Genomic DNA, 26,251 nt, shown 5'->3' on the forward strand with positions numbered 1-26,251 from the left:
GCCGGCAAAATACAGTTAAAATTAATTACAAATTACTAATCAATTATACTGTTATTTTATAGTCAAAAATTGTTAACAATACTAACCAATAGGTCAGCAAAGACAGGAAAAACAATATTTATTTAAATTTGACAACCAGGTCACCATTAATCCAATATATCTTTCGACCCATCTTGGAATGCCTGAACTCTACACTCCCTTAAGGTATCCTTGACAGTCTCTTCCTCTGCAGGAGGTCCACAGGAAACACTTCCTGGAGGACTCAACTTCAATGTAGAACCAACTGTCACGTGCCTGGTGGTGTAGCGAACATCTAATAGCTTTCTGCGAAAGGTCGTGAACGATACACGTGTTACGAATGGGCAAGTAATCCTTATTCCTAAGCACTTCCATTGAGTAAGTCACATTGCGAAGGAACAGGACTCATATCCCTTGTAGCTACACATTTTCTTTTTAACCGCTCAAGATAAATCCTACCTTGTTCCCTTTGAAATGAAAAAAATGTTCAAATGTGTGTGAAATCTTAAGGGACTCAACTGATAAGGTCATCAGTCCCTACTCTTACACACTACTTAACCTAAATTATCCTAAGGACAAACACAAACACCCATGCCCGAAGGAGGACTCGAACCTCCGCCGGGACCAGCCGCACAGTCGATGACTGCAGCGCCCAAGACCGTTCGGCTAGTCCCGCGCGGCCTTTGAAATGACACTATCGATTTCTTTCCCAATCTACGTGCTATAAATGCTTGTATTCCATTTCACTGGCTATTAGTGCTGAAGTAGACGATAATTTTTGCATGAATCCAATGCGTTTATACTTTTTTATTTGCTGTGTTGGAAAGTATTGTATTGTCCCACGCAAAGATCTGTGCTTGATTTAGCCTTGTTTGACACTCTTACACTGACTTCTTATGCCGTACTGACACTGCAATGAAATGGCCCTGATTGACTGTGCTACCGATCGCTCTCACAGTTTTGTTTAGCTGCATGTCGATCTCAGCTGTTTTCACAGTTTTTTTATTTTTAATATTTTGTTTTAGCACTCATCAACAAGACTACAAAGCAGTCGCCACCCTGTGCAGCTTGTCCTTTCTCATTACCAGCTGAATAAGGAAAAGTAGCTGTCTTGCACGGAGGGCAGCACTGTGACCTTGGCGAATGGAACGCGTTGTCTTCTCTCGCTGCTGGTTTGTCGTCAGACCTTGTACGGCCGTCAGGAATCCAGGAGATCGCAAGATGTATCACATTTGTCCATGATCCACTGTCACAGTGTTGGGTATCGTATAGGATACCATATTGTCAGCTTCCACAGTGAACAATCAAGGACGTGTCATGTGGGTGGTCATACAGTGAAGCAGGCAAAACGATACAGGTGATTAAAGATTCTGTAATTGTCCTCATGAGTTAAGTCCCATAGTGCTCAGAGCCATTTGAACCATTTTGTCCTCATGAGTGTGCTTTCCAATCGATGACCGTTGTAAGATAATGTTCCACCTCTAATGACCTCGATGCTGGCGGAATATTAGACCCTAACTTGGCTTTCATTCCACAGAACGTGCGTGTTTTACTGAAAGCAGTAATGTCGGTCCTACATCGTGGTTTGAAGCCTTACTCCGGCAGGATATATCTTCGCCCGCATCTCGTGGTCGTGCGGTAGCGTTCTCGCTTCCCACGCCCGGATTCCCGGGTTCGATTCCCGGCGGGGTCAGGGATTTTCTCTGCCTCGTGATGGCTGGGTGTTGTGTGATGTCCTTGGGTTAGTTAGGTTTAAGTAGTTCTAGGTTCTAGGGGACTGATGACCATAGCTGTTAAGTCCCATAGTGCTCAGAGCCATTTTTGATATATCTTCTGCGAACATGTGTAACCTTCTCCATTGCCTCCATATAATTCGACACGAACTGAATCTCTACATTGTATTGTATTGTACTGTATGTGAACCGGGGACCTAGAAACAACGGAGAGGCTCCGTCCCCGCCGCAGCCGCAGTGGTCCACAACCCCACGTCGACTGCCGCAGTCCACTTCACCCCGCCGCCGCCCCACACCGAACCCAGGGTTATTGTGCGGTTCGGCCCCCCAGGGAACGTCTCACACCAGACGTGTGTAACCACTATGTTTGCGTGGTAGAGTAATGGTGGTGTACGCGTACGTGGAGAACTTGTTTACGCAGCACTCGCCGACGTAGTGTAACTGAGGCGGAATAAGGGGAATCAGCCCGCGTTCGCCGTGGCAGATGGAAAACTGCCTAAAAACGATCCACAGACTGGCCGGTTCACCGGAGCTCGGCAAAAAACCGACGGGCGGATCCGTACTGGGGACCAGGCGCTCCTTCCCGCCCGATCTCTACATTACTCGATTGCCCAGAGACTGACACGCTAAACCGCAAGGGACTTCCGTCAGTGACGATGCCTAGCAATCTATGTCCCAGTATCGTGCACAAGTCTTGCTATCCCAGTCAAGTACATCTGGAGGAGAGCTACCACGAGACGAGTGCTACCACGAGAACAGCCGGCGAAACGCTAACTCTAGTCATAGGGGGCTCTCATGTGTAGATGACTTTAAGTTAAAGTCGAAACTGATCATAATAGAAAAATATCATTACGATTTAGATTGTTAGTTTAACCAAGTAATGGAATACCTTCGATTCAGAAAAGGTGCTGAAAGCAGCTCTGAAACGTGCTGTTCGAAGGATAAAGGATGGATGTGTAGTGCCCCGCTCCATTACACAGCAATCATCAGAGGAGAAGGTGACACATGTTCGCAGAAGATATATCCTACTCGAGTAAAGCTTCAAACCACCAGGCAGGACCGACATTACTCCTTTCAGTAAAACATGCACGTTCTGCGGAAAGGGAGGCAAGTTAGGGTCTAATATTCCGTGAGCATCGAGGTCATTGGAGGGGAACATTATCTTACAACGGACAACGATTGGGAAGCACACTCATGAGGACAATTACAGAATCTTTAATCACCTGCCTCGTTTTGCCGAAGACAGCGACAATCATTCCATTTGAAATGTTCATCATCTTCATTTAGGACTGATATGACGTTAAATGAAAACAGCCAGTTTGTGTGCAGTCCTGTTTGTTGTGTCTCGCGGCTGGTTTGTCGTCAGACCTTGTAGTGGCGTGACAGGCGACCGTAGGATGTGCACGACGCGCGGTATCGGCGCATTTGATCGCTGCCGAAGCGTGGGACTAGCCGTCTCTGAGATCGTGCGGGCGCTGGGATTTTCACGTGCCACCGTGTCAACCGTGAACCGTGAGTACCGCGATCCGGGGAAAACCACCGACACCAAATTGCCGGGCGCAGCAACGTGACGATTATGGCGGCGCCAGTCGACTGTCCTGTAGCTCGGTAGCTGAGTGGGTAAGCGTTGGCCTATAAAGCCTCTGGTGCTGAGTTCGAATCTCAATCGCTCGTAGCATATTTCCTGTCACTTGTCGCTTGTGTCACCTCTACCAACGATTTGCTAATGTGTAAAATGCCGAACTACATCGTCTACGTGTATAGTGCCTCATTTATCTTGACCACCCAGAATAATTTTTTGTCCAGAAGCAAAATAAAAAATGTATGAAGCAAATTTTGTTATCAAGGGTTCATTAATAAGTATGATTGTTGAAATGACGGCAGTGTATGGATCAGTGAGCGGTAAGGTGGTAGGCCATAAAGTGTAAAATTCTGTCACAAATTTTATTCCCTTCTTGGACGTATGACCTTAAAGAAGTTAGTTAACAAATGAATTTTAGACAGTTTAAAATCGGCGTTAAATATGACTGCAAGGTTCAAAATGGCTCTGAGCACTATGGGACTTAGCATCTGAGGTCATCAGTCCCCTAGACTTAGAACTACTTAAACCTAACTAGTCTAAGGACGTCACACACATCCATGCCCGAGGCAGGATTCGAACCTGCGACCGTACCGGTCGCGCGGTTCCGGACTGAAGTGCCTAGAATCGCTCGGCCGCAGCGGCCCTCCTGACTTCAAGGAAACAGAAAAATCAATATTTAACATCGAAGGAAATTCATGACAATAATTGAAAACTGCACTTTTACAGTTCACAAGTAAAGAGAAAATTTCAGTCATTAAAGAAAAGTCTCCTTGTCTGAAGTAAGCACGCCAATCCAGTGGCTTGGGACCTAATTCCAAAACGTCTTCTCAAATGTGATCACATAATTTACCAATTGAATTGCGAAAGCAACCCACACTAGCAGTCCAAATTACTGCAACATAAGAGCAGACTTACAAACATGCGATTTAAATCACTACGTAAAATTGGGACACACCCAGTAGATACAAACGAGTAGGAATGAAAATGAAATTCGTGCCGAAAACAATTACAACTTCTTAGTTACATCCACTCTCGATATACAAGCGCGCTGCACACTTACTTACATGATTAAGCAATACTCGACACACAAATCACCATGTAAATTGCTCTGTTTAGTATAAGCTACAAATTAAAATGATTCATGATATGTAAAACTCAGATTCACTTCAATTATCAGTGACACACTTGGCCCACAGCCATTAAAAGATCTCATGAGCCTCCAAAGAAATATACCTTGAAACAAGCTTGCACAAAATAACAAGATTACTCTCTGTATGAATTTCTAACATGATTCAGGAAAACGATTCAGCAATTTTCAGTCATGTTCAGAAAGCACAAAACACCGTGAACGGCTAGAGATAGGACATTCATAATCGCATGATGGTACATTAGTATGTTCTGCAGAAATGACTGGCATTTGAACCATGCTAGGCTGCAGGTTCAAGGTCAGCATCGATATCACGGCGCAGTACCAGCTACCGGTAAAATGTGCCTGTGGCTCTCGTTGTCTCTATAAACCGAAGATAATGGACGAGCGTGACTTGAAAAGACGTTCAGGATGCCCATCAGACGTATGAGCAAACCGCAACGTCAAATCAGTGAGTTTGAAAGAGGGCGCATTATTGGCATGAGAGAATGTGATGCATCCATCCGGAAAACTGCTGCTCGTCTGGGAAGAAGTGTTTCGGCAGTGCAACGGATGTGTGCAGAATGGTTCACGGAAGGCCGTAGAACACGATGAGATGGGACACGTCGTTGCAGTACAGATCCCCGTCTTCCTCAACTCTGACGCAAAAGTAGATCAGCGGAACACATCGTACACTGCCAGGGCTGACAGTCTGTCGTCGTTTATTACGGCATGGTTTACGTGGGCGTCGCCTACCTGTGAAAAATGTGCAGAAACAAGTTAGACGGCAGTGGTGTATGGAACGACGTCACTGGGGAGAGGAACGTGTTTTCGAACGAATTCAGATTCTGTTTGAAAATGATGTCCTCCTTTTGGTTCGCTGCAGACAGGGGGAGCGGCATCACAGTGAATATGCCCAAGAATTAAATATTTTGTTACTGATTATCAAAAGTAATTGAACATGATTATTGTTTATCACTTGACCCCTGAAAGCAACAGTTGAGAATTATATGTAGAATAAAAAAGGGAGTAGCTGTTTTGTCTTTCTAGAATAGACCCCAAACTTTCATTTTCATTAATTCATGCATTTTTTTTTATTTGGCCTTTGAGTGTGTACTCAATTTAGCCATCGGCAACACATAGTGACAATGTACACATAATTGAATAAACAAATACAGAAATGCATATTTACAAGAATAAAAAGCTTAACTGTTACAGTTTTGTACATAATGTTTTAAAAATTGAATTGAATTGAACTGGAAAATAATTAAAAGTGTCTTGGCTTACAATTCACACCAATTCTGAAATATCTTCATCAGCAAAACATATTTATGATTTACGTACACCATTACAACCTACAGATTGTAACCAGTACTCTTGATGAAGTTAACTATCACTTTATATAGACGAACGTCTTTAGTGCACAAAAGAGAAGAAGCTGATTGAGGAAGATGGTAGCCCATACTCAGCAATGTCTTCAGCAAGACCAACCGTTCACGGTCAAATTTGGGGCACATAAATAAGATGTAGTTGACATCAGCTTCCGACTCAGGATCACACTCACATGCTGGTGAACTGTAAACGTTGATCCGATGTAGATGTTGTGGTAAAGAGGCATGATTGAAGCGGAGTCTTATGATGGTAGAAATCGTGGATCGGTCCAGATGTGTCCTCATGAACCACGGCTGTGAAGGAATCCGAGGTTGTAGCACTGCATAATAACCGCCTTTTGTCTGTTGAGAAACGTTCCACATTCTAGGTACTTGACAGCAGCAGTGTTAATGATTTTTGTTACGATCTGCACCTGATATTAGCTGCCTTACATGGCTGGGTCACATTTATTTAAAACGCCTGTTTGACACCCTGGGCTTGAGAAGACAGTTTAGATGTTTTGTCCATTTGTGCACTAAGGGATAAGCTAAGTTTGCATACATTGCTCGGACATACGACAAGGTCTCTTTGCAGCATGCTTTCATAACTTGCAAGCTCCTTACTTTGTATAGCAATGCTAAGCCGCTGGCGAATCGGCTCAGTGTTCATAACGTCGGCAATAAATTGTTGTTTAACTTACATTGCTTTATTAAGGCAGCCTTCTGTGACATCTTGGTAGAACAATTGCATATTTAGGAGTGAAATGCAAACAAATGGTATTTTTTCACTGATTGGTATTCTGTCAGGAACGGTCTTCAGTTGGTTAAACCCTTATCAGGTAACAACTGACTAGTGTTAAAAAAAACGTAGGTGTGCTAGAAATCAAATCTCGAAAACTAAAGATATTACAGATACACAGAATGTTTGGTGATGACACAGGGCAGAAAATATCAAATCGAAATCGAGTGTATTGTTATTTGAATTCATTCTGTACTGCCTTAGTACTATTCATTCTGTAATTTGAAATGTAATACTCTTCTATACGAAAAATGTCATTAGGTTATTATCGCCCTGCATGATATGTAACAACTGGTGTCATACTAGTGCGAAGAAGCAACAATAAAAATCGTGTGTCATTGTGCATGTTGTATTCAAAATTAGAGCTATTGCGATGCCGATTCTGAAATTGGCCTCTCGTGTAGTGGTCGCCATTTACAATGTGATATATCTACTCTCAACTTCTTTCCCTGTAGATCTTGAAACGTCCCCTTAGAAAAATTTACTATATAAGTAGGCTGTTTAGGTTTTTATATTGGTAACGCCACGTAGCGCTCTGTATGAAAATCATTGGCTGTGCTGTGTGCGGTCTGTGGCTGGTTGGCATTGTTGTAATATTCGCTATTGTATTGCTGGGCAGTTGGATATGAACAGCGCATAGCGTTGCGCAGTTGGAGGTGAGCCGCCAGCGGTGGTGGATGTGGGGAGAGAGATGGCGGAGTCTTGAGAGCGGATGACCTGGACGTGTGTCCATTTGTGTTGAAATCGTATCTACTGTGTCCTTTAAGTTTTCCTGAGTTTTTGCAAGTTGCGTAACCGAATCGGCAGGAGTTTTTGCAAGTTGCGTAACCGAATCGGCAGATGCAACTGAGTCAATTTTAGCTTGCAAGGTGTCGTGATTTTCATGAACAATAGTTTGCAGTTCTTTTATGGCTGCTTCGTGATTCTGTAATGTATTTTCATACGTTGAAAATGCTCACAAATTTGTGTTTTTACGGTAATTACAGACTTTTTGACATTTCGATTCGATTTTAAGTAACTCAACAGTTAACCCTTCAAGTGTTTGTTCAAGCGTTTGTTCCATTGAGTCTAACTTTTGAAGCTGTTGCTGTGTGTCTCTGATTTTGTTCTATCGTGTCTAACTTTTGAAGATTTTGTTCCATTGTGTCTAACTTTTGCTGTGTTTGTCTCTGATTTTGTTCCATTGTGTCTAACTTTTGAAGATTTTGTTCCATTGTGTCTAACTTTTGAAGCTTTTGTCCCATTTGTTGCATTAATTGTAATAACAATGCACTGGTGTTTGCAACATGTTCCTCAGTGCTATTCGGCAGTGCATTTGAACCGGCAATATTCGCATTTTGAAAAGCAGAACATGTGTCTTGACTTATTTCAGAAAACGCGTGAGGACGCAAAACCTGAATCTACAGTATTTGCAAGATTGTGTCCTGTCATTTCGGATTCCTGAGGCGAGCTGTTGCCGACCGATCGATCGATAATGCTTCCCTGTTCACTAATTGGTTCACTGTCTACACCATTATTTGCCGCCCGCTCCATTTCCCTATGCAAAATTACCAAATTACTACTTTGAATGTCTGTTACTTCATTACACGGTGGTGCTGATAAGCTACGCTCTTCGTCACTATCATTTCTCAATTTACTTTGGAGCATAGTGTTACGTTTTTCACATGCCATAATTATCACACGATAACAAGAAAAGCACAATTTGAAGAGCAAAAATAAGAAAACACATTAACATAGCACTGGAAATAATATCTAGTTAATTGCAAGCGCACCTGCGAAATACTTGGTGCAAATCTACATGCATGCCACAACTGTTTTACTGTACAACAATGAAATACTACAACTACAAAGGAAATTCTCTCTATAATTACGCGCTAGCAATAAACAATAGCTACACTAATTACACAAACTACAAGAAAAAATCAGAAGATTCCAGTGAGTTATCCTCGGCTAAGGGTCGACATATGAAACGTCCCCTTAGAAAAATTAGTGAATTACTGTGCTGATAAACCCCTTACGTTATTTGCTTTTCAAACACCTGAGCAAAACTGAACGTACCCAGACATTACTGTCTTTACTTATTCTGATCAACACACAATATTTTTAGCGCAATGCAATCTGACTTTCAATAATCCCTACAAAAGAATGGCCCTGACTAACAATAACCTATAGCTTTCATGAATCACTTACCTCACAAAAATCTTCATTACTCGAACTACTGCAATACAGCGAGGTCCAATACTGCCGGCTAAATAAAGAATTCTAACTACTGAAGGCACTTATATATATATATATATATATATATATATATATATATATATATATATATATATATATATATATATCAGTTCATGACATCCGGTCTTACAAATTTACTGTCTCTGATGGACACACGTCCAGATCATCCGCTCTCAAGACTCTGCCATCTCTCTCCCCACATCCACCACTGCTGGCGGCTCACCTCCAACTGTGCAGCGCTATGCGCTGTTCATATCCAACTGCCCAGCACTACAATAGCGAATATTACAACAATGCCAACCAGCCACAGACTGCACACAGCACAGCCAGTGATTTTCATACAGAGCGCTACGTGGCGTTAGCAATATAAAAACCTAAACAGCCTACTTACAATCTGTACCACATTAGAGTAACTGTTTGCAATGTATCTAATACACATCGTCCAGTCACGTTAATGTGACCACCTGTCGAAGTCCTGAACAACCGCCTTTTGCAGTGCAGACTGCTGTGAGATGTACAGGAAGAGAGTCAATGAGATTCTGGAAGTTACCCACAGGGACGTTGGGCCATACCGACTGCTACATGGATATACATTGATACTCTGCAAATCACACTGACGTGCCTGACAGACGGTGCTGCGACCAGCTGCACTAGGTATCTCGGTTGAGGATGCATGGCGCGATTATCCTGATCAAGGGGTTCCATAGATTCACGGTGGAGCTGAAATCTGGGGAATATGGAGAGTACAGTAATCTCAGCCCAGTGCTCTTCGGACTAAGCTGTGAGCTGTGTGACACATAGCACTGTGCTGCTGGTAGAAGCCACTGTAAACTAAAAAACTAAACTGCTCCCGCACTGGCCATGAAGGCCCAAAGGTACCAACTGGCCGCCGTGTCATCCTCAGCCCACAGGCGTCACTGGATGTGGATAAGGAGGGGCATGTGGTCAGCACACTGCTCTCCTGGCCGTAGGTCAGTTTCCGAGACCGGAGCCGCTACTTCTCAATCAAGTAGCTCCTCAGTTTGCCTCACAAGGGCTGAGTGCACCCCGCTTGCCAACAGCGCTTGACAGACCGGATGGTCACCCATCCAAGTGCTAGCCCAGCCCGACAGCGCTTAACTTCGGTGATCTAACGGGAACCGGTGTTACCACTGCGGAAAGGCGGTTGGCTCAAGCCATTGTGCCGAGAGAAAAACAAAGTGCTTGTAGGGGTGGACATGGTCCCCAAGGATAATGGATATATTTGCTGATCCACTTTGCCTTCCAGAATGTGGAGGTCACCCAGGGAATGACACGAAAATGTTCCCCAGACCATAACTTCTCTCCTTCAGCTTTGACCCTTGCAGACCCGTACACGCCAACTCCCGTCTGTCCAATGGAGCATACAACGTGATTCATCTGAAAAAGCCACCTGCCGCCACTCAGTGGACGCCCAGTTGCGGTACTGGAGTACAAATGCCAGCTTTCGTTGCCGGTGACCAGCAGTCAGCATGGGTGCATGAACCAGTTAGTCACCTGCTGGAGAGGCCCATACGCGTGACGTTCTCTGAACGATCTTTGAGGAGACACTGTCGGTATCTCCTTTGTTCATCTAAGCTTGACAGTTGCTCAACAGTTGCTCGTCTATTCGCTTGTCCACAACTCTGCAGCTGTCGTTCATTCCTGTCACCCGTGCTCCGTGGTGCACCACAGTTGCCTCGGCGCCGCTTTTGGTTAGCGCCAATGTACCATGCACGGTACACTTTAACCACGGCAGCACAAGCTTAGTCGTTTTGTAAATGCTTCCACTCTTGGCGCAAAAGCCAATCATCATACCCCTAGACGTCAGATAAATCGCTCCGTTTCCGCATTAGTGCAAGGATACTGTTTCTCGAGTACCCCGACACGCTTTATACAGGGTGGTCCATTGATCGTGACTGGGCCAAATATCTCACGAAATAAGCGCCAAACGAAAAAACTACAAGGAACGAAACTTGTCTAGCTTGAAGGGGGAAACCAGATGGTTGGCCCGCTAAATGGCACTGCCATATGTTAAACGGATATCAACTGCGTTTTTTTAAAATAGAAACCCCCATTTTTTATTACATATTCGTGTAGTACGTAAAGAAATTGCGGAAAAGGTCGATATCTAGTTGATGTATGGCTATTGTGATCAAAATGGTCAACGGGTGTGTGCTATGTATGCTGCTCGGTATCCTGGACGACATCATCCAAAGTGTCCGGACCGTTCGCCGGATAGTTACGTTATTTAAGGAAACAGGAAGTGTTCAGCCACATGTGAAACGTCAACCACGACCTACAACAAATGATGATGCCCAAGTAGGTGTTTTAGCTGCTGTCGTGTCTAATCTGCACATCAGTAGCAGACAAATTGCGCGAGAATCGGGAATCTCAAAAACGTCGGTGTTGAGAATGCTACATTAACATCGATTGCACCCGTACCATATTTCTATGCACCAGGAATTGCATGGCGACGACTTTGAATGTCGTGTACAGTTCTGCTATTGGGCACAAGAGAAATTACGGGACGATGACAGATTTTTTGCACGCGTTCTATTCACCAACAGCGGTAACGTAAACCGGCATAATATGCGCTTTTGGGCAACGGAAAATCCACGATGGCTGCGACAAGTGGAACATCAGCGACCTTGACGGGTTGATATATGGTGCGGCATTATGGGAGGAAGGATAATTGGCTCCGATTTTATCGATGACAATCTAAATGGTGCAATGTATGCTGATTTCCTACATAATGTTCTACCGATGTTACTACAAGATGTTTCGCTGCATGACAGAATGGCGATGTACTTCCAACATGATGGATGTCCGGCACATAGATCACGTGCGGTTGAAGCGGTATTGAATAGCATAGTTCATGACAGGTGGATTGGTCGTCGAAGCACCATACCATGGCCTGCACGTTCACCGGATGTGACGTCCCCGGATTTCTCACTGTGGGGAAAGTTGAAGGATATTTGCTATCGTGATCCACCGACAACGCCAGACAACATGTGTCAGCGCATTGTCAATGCGTGTACGAACATTAAGGAAGGCGAAGTACTCGCTGTTGAGAGGAATATCGTTACACGTATTGCCAAATGCATTAAGGTTGACGGACATCATTTTGAGCATTTATTGCATTAATGTAGTATTTACAGGTAATCACGCTTAACAGCATGTGTTCTCAGAAATGATAAGTTCACAAAGATACATGTATCACATTGGAACAACCGAAATAAAAAGTTCAAATGTACCTAAGTTCTGTATTTAAATAACCTACCTGTTACCAACTGTTCGTCTAAAATTGTGAGCCATATGTTTGTGACTATTACAGCGCCATCTATCACAAAGTGAGAAAAGTGGTCCAACTAAAACACTCATATTTATTTACTTACTACACGAATATGTAATAAAAGTGAGGGTTGCTATTTAAAAAAACGCAGTTGATATCCGTTTGACGTATGGCAGCGCCAACTAGCGGGCCAACCATAGCGCCATCTGGTTTCCCCCTTCAAGCTAGACAAGTTTCGTTCTTTATAGTTGTTTTCGTCTGATGCTTATTTTTTGAGATATTTGTCCCGGTCTCGATCAATGGACCACCCTGTATACGCTCCACCGCCAGTATTGCCACCTGCCATTTGTAATTGGCTATTGAACGTTGACGTCGGACACAGGCGGTGGTCATATTAATGTTACGGAACGGTGTATATCTCCAGTGATGAGTACTTGATATGACATTTTCTCTTTACGTTGTTCTGTTGTGCTCGAAAGGGAAGGAGCGTTAAACAGATCGTAGAGCTGAGTCCCACCGCGTGCTTAGATGCCTGTGCTTCCTCTTTGCATACGCTGCACGTCGCTGCCCGATTTCCATAAAGTTACTGTTTGCAGTATTTCTGAAGCACGTGACCTCGTCGTCAGTGACATGAAGCAGGAAAAAACCCAGCCCGTAAATATGCTGCTGCCTGTGTCAATGTGCCTGTTCAACGCCGTTCCCTAGGCTATCTTTCATATTATATTCCCAGGCTAGTAGACGACCTCGCCTTCGTCGCAGGAGAAACGAGTATACGACGTTGCGCACTAACAAGAGGTAAAGTTCACAACTTGTATAAGTCGAAACCAAGTAAAGTTCGCGCTGTAGTTAAAGAAGCAGGTTGAAATGTCGGACGTAGATACAGAATGGAATACAGGATAGAATACATAATGACAGTGGCTAGCTGGATGCTAAGTGAAATTATAAAATAAATGGTTCCGAAGAAGCGGGTAAAACGTGCAGCTTCATCGTTTAGACTGTATGACAGTACCCGTTACTTTCTTCATAATTTTCTGTTATTCCTTTCTCTTTCTGCGTTCCTCATAAACTGCTGAGAAGTTACACTTTGGGTTGAGACACACATAAATGTTTCCTGAATATTGATAGATTTTTGAATTTTTTCTTCGAATGTCACAAGATAGGCATGTTGTAGCAGGACTCCGTAGACTAATTTGAATGCAACAGTATAGGATGGTTTTTTGTGTGGCAAGGTACCTCTTCTAATCCGTCCTTTACTTTTTGTACACATAGGTGGGCCGGACGGAGTGGCCGAGTGGTTCTAGGCGCTACGGTCTGGAACCGCGCGAACGCTACGGTCACAGGTTCGAATCCTGCCTCGGGCATGGATGTGTGTGATGTCCTTAGGTTAGTTAGGTTTAAGTAGTTCTAAGTTCTAGGCGACTGATGACCTCAGATGTATTGTCGGACGTAGATACAGAATGGAATACAGGATAGAATACATAATGACAGTGGCTAGCTGGATGCTAAGTGAAATTATAAAATAAATGGTTCCGAAGAAGCGGGTAAAACGTGCAGCTTCATCGTTTAGACTGTATGACAGTACCCGTTACTTTCTTCATAATTTTCTGTTATTCCTTTCTCTTTCTGCGTTCCTCATAAACTGCTGAAAAGTTACACTTTGGGTTGAGACACACATAAATGTTGAAAATTCGCGGGATCGAAGCGGGCAGTAGATTGCAGGCGATATCGCCAGAGAACCGTCGCTCGTGTTTGGTTGCTTAAGAAATAACTTCTACAGTTTGAAGGGAGGGGGGGGGGGGCGAAGCATTCAAGCATTCAGTGCTCAGAGCCATTTGAACCATTTCGCCGCGCGGGATTAGCCGAGCGGTTAAGGGCGCTGCAGTCATGGACTGTGCGGCTGATCCCGGCAGAGGTTCGAGTCCTCCCTCGGGCATGGTTGTGTGTGTTTGTCCATAGGATAATTTAGGTTAAGTAGTGTGAAAGCTTAGGGACTGATGACCTTAACAGTTAAGTCCGATAAGATTTCACACACATTTGAACATTTTGAACCATTTCCTCCGACCGTAATGGGGATGGATGATGATGATGATGATGATGATGATGCCGACACAACACCACTCAATCTCGAGGCAGCTGAAAATCCCTGACCCCGCGGGCAATCTAAAACGCTACCGCGAGACTATGAGCTGCGAACATTAGAGAGACAAAATATTTAAACAACCCGCTTGGCCTCAACTGAAAAACGTTCCCAAGAAAAGCGTTTCAAAATAAGTTTAATACATTTCTGTTCCTGTCCTTTTTTATTTTTTTGCTTGTGTTAGCAGACGTACGGAGATAAATTGCCACATCTGCTAAACATAGCAGTTAATTTTCCATAGAATATCTTTACAACACAGTGGCTTTAGAAATACTGGTTGAAAATTCGCGGGATCGAAGCGGGCAGTAGATTGCAGGCGATATCGCCAGAGAACCGTCGCTCGTGTTTGGTTGCTTAAGAAATAACTTCTACAGTTTGAAGGGAGGGGGGGGGGGGGGGCGAAGCATTCAAGCATTCAGATACGCGGCTCTTGGCCTGCCCTCACTTTCACTCAAACTAAACACGTAGTTGCGGTAACTTAAATAAACATTCATATTTGATACACACTTTTCGCTATTCATGTTAGTTGATAGAATCTTCATCCTTTCTGCAAAGTGGGAAGGTGAATATTTAGGAAATCATGTCGACGATACCGCATCCTTCGAGTACCGGTGTGACTAAGACAGATTCATCTAAACTGTGCACGGTTCAAATCCCCGTCCATCATCCAGATTTAGATTTTCCGTAGAGTCCCTAAACCCCTTCAGACGCTTCAGCAAGGCCGACTTCCTTCCAGTCCTGACAAAATGCGAGCTTGTGATTTGTCTCTAATGACCTCTTTATCGACGAAAAGTTAAACATAGATCTTCACTTTTTCTCTATACGCTGCTATCCACTGAGATAGCAAATATAAATTATCGGAGAAAGGCACGGGTACAGATTCCAGTCATCGCGCTCAGTCGAAATTTCTCTCAAATATCTGATCATATTCTCGTTTATAAATGTAGTCCGACGTGGAAAGCCTACAATAAAAAAAAATCTCGTGAGCATTCTTGAATCAGGCGCAGAATATTTGGAAAAATCTCAAAGTATGCTTAAGATTCGAAGCTGTCGAGCTGTTGGTCAAAACCATGTTGGTATACAGTGCACAGCTCGTGTTAACATGTACACCGTTACGTGTGCACTTTGGTAATAGAAACAGTAGTAGGCATGAACACATGCATACTCTAGACACGCACTCGCCTGTAAAACTTCCTGTCACGCACGTAATGCGAACATTAGTATGTAAACACTGCTCTCTAACACGGCTGCGCGGCTCTAGAATTTAAGATCTGTGTAACGGAAGAGCGTGATGTACGCTCCGATCTGGTCATCCTGAACATTCCACGTGATCAATAATCTCTCAGGGTACTTATGGCCGAAATTTTCATGGAATGCTATGTACCTGGTAATTAAGGATTCTTGTATCATAAAAAATATCATTGATTGATGAACTATCACTTTTTCAAATCACTGCAAGATACGATTTCCGTCAAGGTGAACTGTCAGCACACCCTCCTCGCAAATGGAAAGTGTGAATGCACTGTAAGAGCAAAAAACTCTCACTACGAAGTAATTATCCGAATGATTACAGTCTCAGAAAACTTGGATGATTTATCCAAGAGAAAGAGCTTCAGAAATTGAGTCAAGAATTATTCAGATAGTGAAGGGAGACGAAAATTTAATAGTCATGGATGACTGGAATTCGGTAGTAGGAAAAGGGAGAGAAGGAAACGTAGTAGGTCAATATGGATTGGGGCTAAGAAATGAAAGAGGAAGCTGCCTGGTAGAATTTTGCACAGAGCACAACTTAATCATGAAAGAAGGTTGTATACATGGAAGAACCCTGGAGATACTAAAAGGTATCAGATAGATTATATAATGGTAAGACAGAGATTTAGGAACCAGGTTTTAAATTGTAAGAGCCGGCCGGAGTGGCCGTGCGGTTCTGGGCGCTACAGTCTGGAACCGAGCGGCCGCTACGGTCGCAGGTTCGAATCCTGTCTCGGGCATGGATGTGTGTGATGTCTTTAGGTTAGTTAGGTTTAATTAGTTCTAAGTTCTAGGCGACTGATGACCTCAGAAGTAAAGTCGCACACTGCTCAGAGTCATTCTTTAAATTGTAAGACATATCCAGGGGCAGATGTGGGCTCTGACCACAATCTATTGGTTATGAACTGTAGATTAAAACTGAAGAAACTGCAAAAAGGTGGGAATTTAAGGAGATGGGACCTGGATAAACTGACTAAACCAGAGGTTGTACAGAGTTTCCGGGAGAGCGTAAGGGAACAAATGGCAGGAATGGGGGAAAGAAATACAGTAGAAGAAGAATGGGTTGCTTTGACGGATGAAGTAGTGAAGGCAGCAGAGGATCAAGTAGGTAAAAAGACGAGGGCTAGTAGAGATCCTTGGGTAACAGAAGAAATATTGAATTTAATTGATGAAAGGAGAAAATATAAAAATGCAGTAAATGGAGCAGGCAAAAAGGAATACAAACGTCTCAAAAATGAGATCGACAGGAAGTGCAAAATGGCTAAACAGGGATGGCTAGAGGATAAATGTAAAGATGTAGAGGCTTATCTCACGAGGGGTAAGATAGATACTGCCTACAGGAAAATTAAAGAGAACTTTGGAGAAAAGAGAACCACTTGTATGAATATCAAGAGCTCAGATGGAAACCCAGTTCTAAGCAAAGAAGGGAAAGCAGAAAGGTGGAAGGAGTACATAGAGGGTCTATACAAGGGCGATGTACTTGAGGATAATATTATGGAAATGGAAGAGGATGTAGATGAAGATGAAATGGGAGATACGATACTGATTTTGACACTGAAAGACCTGAGTCGAAACAAGGCCCCGGGAGTAGACAACATTCCATTAGAACTACTGACGGCCTTGGGAGCGCCAGTCCTGACAAAACTCTACCATCTGGTGAGCAAGATGTATGAGACAGGCGAAATACCCTCAGACTTCAAGAAGAATATAATAGTTCCAATCCCAAAGAAAGCAGGCGTTGACAGATGTGAAAATTACCGAACTATCAGTTTAATAAGTCATGGCTGCAAAATACTAACGCGAATTCTTTACAGACGAATGGAAAAATTAGTAAAAGCCGACCATGGGAAGATCAGTTTGGATTCCGTAGAAATACTGGAAAACGTGAGGCAATACTGACCCTACAGCTTATCTTAGAAGCTAGATTAAGGAAAGGCAAACCTACGTTTCTAGCATTTGTAGACTTAGAGAAAGCTTTTGACAATGTTGACTGGAATACTCTCTTTCAAATTCTGAAGGTGGCAGGGGTAAAATACAGGGAGCGAAAGGCTATTTACAATTTGTATGGAAACCAAATGGCAGTTATAAGAGTTGAGGGGCATGAAAGTGAAGCAGTGGTTGGGAAGGGAGTGAGACAGGGTTGTAGCCTCTCCCCGATGTTATTCAATCTGTATATTGAGCAAGCAGTGAAGGAAACAAAAGAAAAATTCGGAGTAGGTATTAAAATCCATGGAGAAGAAGTAACTTTGAGGTTCGCCGATGACATTGTAATTCTGTCAGAGACAGCAAAGGACTTGGAAGAGCAGTTGAACGGAATGGACAGTGTCTTGAAAGGAGGGTATAAGTTGAACATCAACAAAAGCAAAACGAGGATAATGGAAAGTAGTCGAATTAAGTCGGGTGATGCTGAGGGAATGAGATTAGGAAATGAGACACTTAAAGTAGTAAAGGAGTTTTGCTATTTGGGGAGAAAAATAACTGATGATGGTCGAAGTAGAGAGGATATAAAATGTAGATTGGCAATGGGAAGGAAAGCGTTTCTGAAGAAGAGAAATTTGTTAACATCGGGTATAGATTTAAGTGTCAGGAAGTCGTTTTTGAAAGTATTTGTATGGAGTGTAGCCATGTATGGAAGTGAAACATGGACGATAAATAGTTTAGACAAGAAGAGAATAGAAGCTTTCGAAATGTGGTGCTACAGAAGAATGCTGAAGATTAGATGGGTAGATCACATAACTAATGAGGAGGCGTTGAATAGGATTGGGGGGAAGAGAAGTTTGTGGCACAACTTGGCTAGAAGAAGGGATCGGTTGGTAAGGCATGTTCTGAGGCATCAAGGGATCACAAATTTAGTATTGGAGGGCAGCGTGGAGGGTAAAAATCGTAGAGGGAGACCAAGAGATGAGTACACCAAGCAGATTCAGAAGGATGTAGGTTGCAGTAGGTACTGGGAGATGAAGAAGCTTGCGCAGGATAGAGTAGCATGGAGAGCTGCATCAAACCAGTCTCAGGACTGAAGACCGCAACAACAACAACGCGTTGGTGCACCTCTAGGCCTTATGCAAGCAGTTATCCGGCTTGGCATTCATTGATACCGTTATTGGGTATCCTCCTGAGGGATATCGTGCCAATTTCTGTCCAACTGCCGGCCGTTGTGACCGAGCGGTTCAGTCTGGAGCCGCGCGACCGCTACGGTCGCAGGTTCGAATTCTGCCTCGGGCACTGATGTGTGTGATGTCCTTAGGTTAGTTAGGTATAAGTAGTTCTAAGTTCTAGCGGACTGATGACCTCAGATATTAATTCACTTAGTGCTCAGAGCCATTTGAACCATGTGATTCATCTGTCAAAATCCCGAGCTGGTTTCCTGCCCGCAAATCTCCAAACGTTTTCAGTTGCGGAGAGATCTGGCCACTTTGCTGACCAATGTAGGGTTTGGCAAGCACGAAGCAGTAGAAGCTCTCACCGTGTGCGGGCGCACATTATGTTGCTGAGCCCAGGATGGCTTGCTGTGGACAACAGAAGGACCGTGGATTATCGTTGAGGTACCGCTGTGCTGTAAGGCTGCCGCGGACGACAACCAAAGGCGTCTGCTACGAAAATAAGTGATGCACCGGACCATCACTGATGCTTGTCGGGCCGTATGATGGACGACCAGCTGGTATCCGACTGCCGTCCTGGGCATCTCCAGATACGTCTTCGGCATGGAATCTCATTGACTGAACCAGAGTTGTCTTCAGTGACGATTCCTGCTTCGAATTGAGCTCTGACGACGAGCGAAGACGTGTCTGGAGACACCCTGGACTGCTGCGGGATACCAACTTGACTGTCACCCTTCATAAGGTCCAACAACCAAGAGTGATGGTCTGGCGTGTCATTTATTTTCACAGCACTACCACTTTTGTTGTCATTCGAGGCGCCCTTACAGCACAGCGGTACACGATACTCTACACCCCATTTTGTTGCCCTTCATGGCAAGCCATCCTGAGTTTACATTTCAGCAATATAATCAAAAAATTGTTCAAATGGCTCTAAGCACTGTGGGACTTAACATCTGAGGTCATCAGTTCCCTAGACTTAGAACTACTTAAACCTAACTAATCTAAGGACATCACTCACATCCATGCCCGAGGCAGGATTCGAACTTGCGAACGTAGCAGCCCACAACGGCCGGCGAGCAATATCATTCCCGCAAGCATAAGGCGAGAGTTTCTGCTACTTGTTTTCGTACTTGCCAAACTGTACCTCGGCCAGCGAGGTCGCCGAATGTCTCCCTAACTGAGAACGTGCGAGGCATTATGAGCAGCACCCTATAACCAGTTCGATATTTTGACGATCAAGCGCGCCAGTTCGGCATAAATTGGCACGATGCCTCTCAGGGGAACATCCAACTACTCTTTCATCAATGCCAAATCGAATAACTACTTGCGTATTGGCCACAGGTGAACCGTCGCGTCATTGACTTGCTCAATTTATGAAGCTCTTTCTCTTGAAAAAAATCATCCAATGTTTCTGAAGTTTGTCTGTTCATTACATCACATCTACCGACTACGGTCCCATTCGGAAAATTCCTTCGTGATGCGTAGTTTTTTTGTTAATTTTGGGGAAGGAAATCGGCATCTCTTTTCGAAGGAACCATCCCGTCTTTGCCTGGAGCGGTTTAGGGAAATCAAGGAAAACCTGAATCTATATGGCCGGAGGCGGATTTGAACCACCGTTCTCCGGAATGCAAAATTTAGCATAATGACCACTGTGCCATCTCGCTCGGTACATGACTTCGGGGAAGTCGGCCAACTGACTTAGTGGGAGGCGCGTGCTCTATGGAGCAGAGGTGGTGCTTCGATGTGTGTTTATGAGGTCAGTACTCAGTAAACGGAGAAAAACGATACAATACCTAAAAAGCTGTTCTGAAGATTCACACTTCAGTCTTTGCTAGAGGGTTCATAGAACCACTTTCAGACACTCTCGAATAGCTGGTGGTAAAAGTGATCATTTACTTCTTTCCCTGCGAACTTTGATTTATCTTATATTAACGAGATGGTCATTTTTCCTTATATAGATGGGAATCAACAAAATGCGTTCACACGCCCGGGTTCCCGGGTTCGATTCCCGGCGGGGTCAGGTATTTTCTCTGCCTCGTGATGGCTGGGTGTTGTGTGCTGTCCTTAGGTTAGTTAGGTTTAAGTAGTTCTAAGTTCTAGGGGACTGATGACCGTAGCAGTTAAGTCCCATGGTGCTCAGAGCCAAAATGCGTTCACATTTTGAAGAGAAAGTTGATGATGAGAATTTAAAAGACCTCTCCGCTGTGAAAATCGTGTTTGTTGTAATGTTTGCCATCCCAGCTCGCGCATCATCATATCCGTGATACTTTTCCCCTTTATTTCGCTATAATACAAAAGCAACTGCAATTCTTTGAATTTTCTCTATTTCCTTCGACAATCTTATTTGGTAAAGACCCCTACACACGCAGAAAAGAAACGAAAAGCGAAGCGTAGACAGTCTCTTTAGTAGATTCGTTGTATCTTCTATGTTTTCTACCATTAAACGACAGTCTTTGGTTCGACTTCCAGACAGCATTTTCCACTGATGGTTCCAGTTTAAGCTGTCGGTAATTGTTTTCTAGGCATTTAGCTATATCGATTATCGACGACTTTCAAGTTTGTGTTGTTTTCGTGTTACCGAAATTTAATGAAATTTTTTAGTACTCATGTAGAGGACATCACACTTTCAATTGTTCAGAGTCAACTGAATGTTTTTACACCATTTCGGTATCTTGTTAAATGTTTTTGTAATTTCCATTTTATTTTTATTTTTCCGAGATACGCTTACTGTAGTTCAACAACGTTTTTCACGAGACGCGTTTCACTTTTCCTATTAGAGTAAAAACAGTTTTTCTTTTTAAATTTGGCTTGTTACATGTTCTGAAATCCACCGATTTTTTCCCTCGGTGTTAGTGGAAATCTGAAACAGAAAAAAAAAATTGATTTTTGTGGTGTTACCGCCAGACACCACACTTGCTAGGTGGTAGCCTTTAAATCGGCCGCGGTCCGCTAGTATACGTCGGACCCGCGTGTCGCCACTGTCAGTGATTGCAGACCGAGCGCCGCCACACGGCAGGTCTAGAGAGACTTCCTAGCACTCGTCCCAGTTGTACAGCCGACTTTGCTAAGAATGGTTCACTGACAAATACGCTCTCATTTGCCGAGACGATAGTTAGAATAGCCTTCAGCTACGTCATTTGCAAGGCGCCATTACCAGTTTATATTGAGATTGTAATTAATGTATCAACAAGAGCGATGTTCTCCAATTATGGATTAAAGTTAAGTATTCCAGAAGCTATGTACTATTTTTGGCTACTATAACTCCTTGAACTGTTCCAGACCTCACGCCAGTCTGCGTGAGCTTAAACGCGTGCATTTCGGCCTCCTCTAGCAACACGGTGTTGGCTCTTCTGCCAACACATCAATTTTACTTTCACTTTTCGTGATATTTCGGTTTTTACGAACCCGTTTTTTTTTTATTTTCTTGCATTTGCGTTTCTTTTCACTTCACTTTTATAAAGCTTTATAAAAATGCCAACTCCAAGAACGCACTTGTCTTTGCATTTTCGTACTGATTTGTGGAGTGTTGGTTTGTGTAGGATGAGGGGGCAGAGAAAAAGCGAGAGAAATTGAGAGGGGGGAGAGATGGAAAGGGAGAGAGATGGAAGGAGGGCGGGAGACAGAGAGATATGAGAGTGAGTGGAGGAGGGAGCAGAGAGAAATGTGTGTGTGTTTGTGTGTGTGTGTGTGTGTGTGAGAGAGAGAGAGAGAGAGAGAGAGAGAGAGAGAGAGATTTAGAGAGCACAGATGTTCAGAGGAGATGTAAGTGGAATGTGGCGAGGGGGGGGGGGGGGAGGGACGATAAGTGAGGGTGGCTGTGTTATAGTGAAAGTAATACAAAAAGAGGCGATAGCGAAGAATGAAAACTGAGGGGAGCGGGAAGTCAATGGGTGACTTAGGTCTTATACTATGTGATCCATTAAATTAAAAAAAGTGTGTTATTTGCCAGGTTGATCTGATCATTTACGATTTGTTTATTTTCTGTTACGGTTCTACGAATACGGTTAATTTATTGTAGGGTGAGAAGGTGCTTTTTGTTGTTTACGCTTATGTTCACCGTTCTCTGTTTTCGTTAATTATACACCGGAGATAATGTAACTGTTTGGCAAAAGTAGAGTGATCTGTAATTAGTTTTGATTTCTTTATGGCTTTCGTAGATGGTGAACAACAGCATCATCTGCACACAGTGTTAGAGATAGTGTCCTAAGTGGTTTATACAGATCATAATACAAAAAATGCTGAATAATTGTTGAAAAGGTAGAAAATTTTAGTGACTGGCGAGAAATAACAAAGCGATCCTCACTGGCCTCAATTTTGGGTCCGCTCCTATTCAATCTAAATGTGAAAGACCTTCCATATAACATTCAGCGAGGAGAACTGGTACCTTTCGCAGAGAATACTAGTGTTACAATAAATGCCATTACGAAGAAAGCAACGGAAGAGATTGTTAATGATTTTTAAAATAAGTTTGAAGTGCTCTCAGAAAACACTCTCCTTATATTTGAGGAAACACATTATATTCAGTTCTGTAAACAGCTAGCCATACCAACAATTGATGTTGCACATGAGCAGGGTTAGGTAAGTAGGGTGGAATGCTCCAACTTTTTGTATGTACATAATGATGAAAACTTGAAATGGAAGAAGCATATTATTGGGCTTCTCAAACAATTAGGTTCAGCTAATTTTGCTCTTCGTATAACTGCCAGTCCTTGGAAACAAACTTATCAATCTCCCGACATTTTTTTGCACATTCCGACTCAGCAATGTCTTATGGAATAATTCTTTGAGGTAACTCAAGAGGCAACAAGGTTAATACTTGTTCAAGTATCTCTTCAAGCAGCTACGCATTTTAACTGCACCGTCACAATACACATATTCGCTAGTGAAATTAATCGTAAAAAACCGATGACGATTTGAGGAGAATAGTGATATCCATATCTGTAACACCAGAGAGAGCTGTCAGTGGCTGAGAAAGGAGTTCAATACGTAGCAACAAAAACCTTTGGTCATTTGCCCAATATCGTAAAATATCTGACAGGCAGCAAAGCACGTTTTAAGTATAACCTAAAACAATTTCTGATGGATAAGTCCTTCCATTCGATGAACGAATTTTTTATTTAAAATCTGGTAGGCCCTAAACAAATAAGTAAACATGTGAAAAAACTAGTTCTTAAGTGTAGTGGCATGAGTAGGACTGAGAAATTATGTGATAATTAACGTTAACACTGATCATTTATACATATCGCGTAAAGATAATTTCGACAAAAGAATGAACTATGGAACATGTAACTAGTTAAGTCACTAATTAGAAGCAGCAGAGGGCCTGTAATTCTTCCTTTGGCAACCCCAGGTACAAATTACATTTCAGTGGATTACTTGCAATCAGTTGGTACTAATTTTCCGGTGGAATATCGTAAATCCAAATACTAATGTACTCAACCCCGTACCGTACGGTGTCTTGAGGAGAGGTAGAGCAGATTGCGATCGCGGGACTGGAGCCACGCTCGACGAGCCTGGGGCAAAAGGCGGGGCCGTGGGCCCGGCCTCGCCTCGCCTCGGCTCGTCTCCTGGAGGAGAGTTCCGGAAGAGCGGCCGAGCCCGCTTCCTGCGCGCCGCGCCGTCTTGTTCCTGCCGGCCGAGATCAACGCCCTAACGTGTAACGAGGCGCCGCATACACCACACTATGCCTCCTCACACACCGCTGTGCACGTTCTCTGACGCGCAGCTGACGCTCCTTGGACGTCGTCTATCGTTCCTACTAATTGTCTAAGCTGTCCTAGTAATTTCATAACATCACTCATGTTCCAGACCAGAATGAAAAATGCTCGTATCATAGTACAAAAGAGGCGAATACACTACTGGCCATTAAAATTGCTACACCAAGAAGAAATGCAGATGATAAACGGGTATTCATTGGACAATTATATTATACTAGAACTGACATGTGACTACATTTTCACGCAGTTTGCGTGCGTAGATCCTGAGAAAGCAGTACCCGGAACAACCACCTCTGGCCGTAATAACGGTCTTGTTACTCCTCGGCACTGAGTCAGAGCTTGGATGGCGTGTACAGGTACAGCTGCCCATGCAGCTTCAACGCGATACCGCAGTTCAAGAGTAGTGACTGGCGTATTGTGACGAGCCAGTTGCTCGGCAACCGTTGAACAGACGTTTTCAGTTGGTGAGAGATCTGGAGAGTGTGCTGGCCAGGGCAGCAGTCGAACATTTTCTGTAGCTAGAAAGGCCCGTACAGGACCTGCAACATGCGGTCGTGCATTATCCTGCTGAAATGTAGGATTTCGCAGGGATCGAATGAAGGGTAGAGCCACGGGTCGTAACACATCTGAAATGTAACGTCCACTGTTCACAGTGCCGTCAATGCGAAGAAGAGGTGACGCAGACGTGTAACCAATGGCACCCAATACCATCACGCCGGGTGATACGCCAGTATGACGATGACGAATACGCGCTTCCAATGTGCGTTTACCGCGATGTCTCCAAACACGGATGCGACCATCATGATGCTGTAAACAGAAGCAGGATTGATCCGAAAAAAATGACGTTTCGCCATTCGTGCACCCAGGTTCGTCGTTGAGTACACCATCGCAGGCGCTCCTGTCCGTGATGCAGTGTCCAGGGTAACCGCAGCCATAGTCTCCGAGCTGATAGTCCAGCTGCTGCAAACGTCATCGAGCTGTTCGTGCAGATGGTTGTTGTCTTGCAAACGTCCCCATCTGTTGACTCAGGGATCGAGTCGTGGCTGCACGATTCGTTACAGCCGTGCGGATAAGATGCCTGTCATCTCGACTGCTAGTGATACAGTCATTGGATCTCGACCAACGTGAGCAGCAATGTCGCGATACGATAAACCGCAGTCGCGATAGGCTACAATCCGACCTTTATCAAAGTCGGAAACCTAATGGTATGGATTTCTCCTCCTTACACGAGGCATCACACCAACATTTCACCAGGCAACGCTGGTCAACTGCTGTTTCCGTATGAGAAATCGCCTGGAAACTTTCCTCACGTCAGCACGTTGTAGGTGCCGCCTCCGGCGCCAAACTTGTGTGAATGCTGTGAAAAGGTAATAATTTGCATAACACAGCATGTTCTTCCTGTCGGTTAAATTTCGCGTCTGTAGCACGTCATCTTCACGGTGTAGCAATTTTAATGGGCAGTAGTGTTTATCCTGGGCGGAGTTAGGGGTGTACGAGAGGTTCTCAATGAGTAATGCAACAGATTTATTTTTCTCTAAGCAGGATTGCTGTATTCAAGATCCCAGTACACCATATTGTTCCCGAGTCTTTCGGCTAGAAAAACCTGTTCATCAGCATAATCTCCGTTCAGTGCGATGTCCTTACGCCACCTTACTGGGAGGGCCTGTATGCCCGCATGGTACCACTCTACTGCTCGACGTCAGAGCCAACGTCTTGCTGCATCAAAAACCGACCAGTCTTCCATGTACTCTTTCTCGCGGCGCCTTCATTGGGCCAAAGATAAAAGTCGGAAAGTGCGAAATCCTGGCAGTAGGGTGGATGTAGGAGAAGAGTCAAAAGACTTGTGCGGGGCTTTGCGTTGTCATGGAGAAGTTGTTCTAAATTTTTGTG

General features: G+C 43.8%; 1 protein-coding gene and 1 pseudogene across 1 annotated transcript in view; one reads left to right on the forward strand and one right to left on the reverse strand.

Annotated features, from left to right (window-relative positions):
* The window catches only part of LOC126198978 (ras association domain-containing protein 10-like), a 1,181,222-nt gene that overhangs the window by 493,080 nt on the left and 661,891 nt on the right, over positions 1–26,251 (forward strand). The window lies entirely within an intron of this gene.
* On the reverse strand, positions 9,919–10,036 carry LOC126199769 (5S ribosomal RNA; annotated as a pseudogene).

The sequence above is a fragment of the Schistocerca nitens genome, chromosome 8, assembly GCF_023898315.1.
Source record: "Schistocerca nitens isolate TAMUIC-IGC-003100 chromosome 8, iqSchNite1.1, whole genome shotgun sequence".
Classification (NCBI taxonomy): Eukaryota; Metazoa; Arthropoda; class Insecta; order Orthoptera; family Acrididae; genus Schistocerca; species Schistocerca nitens.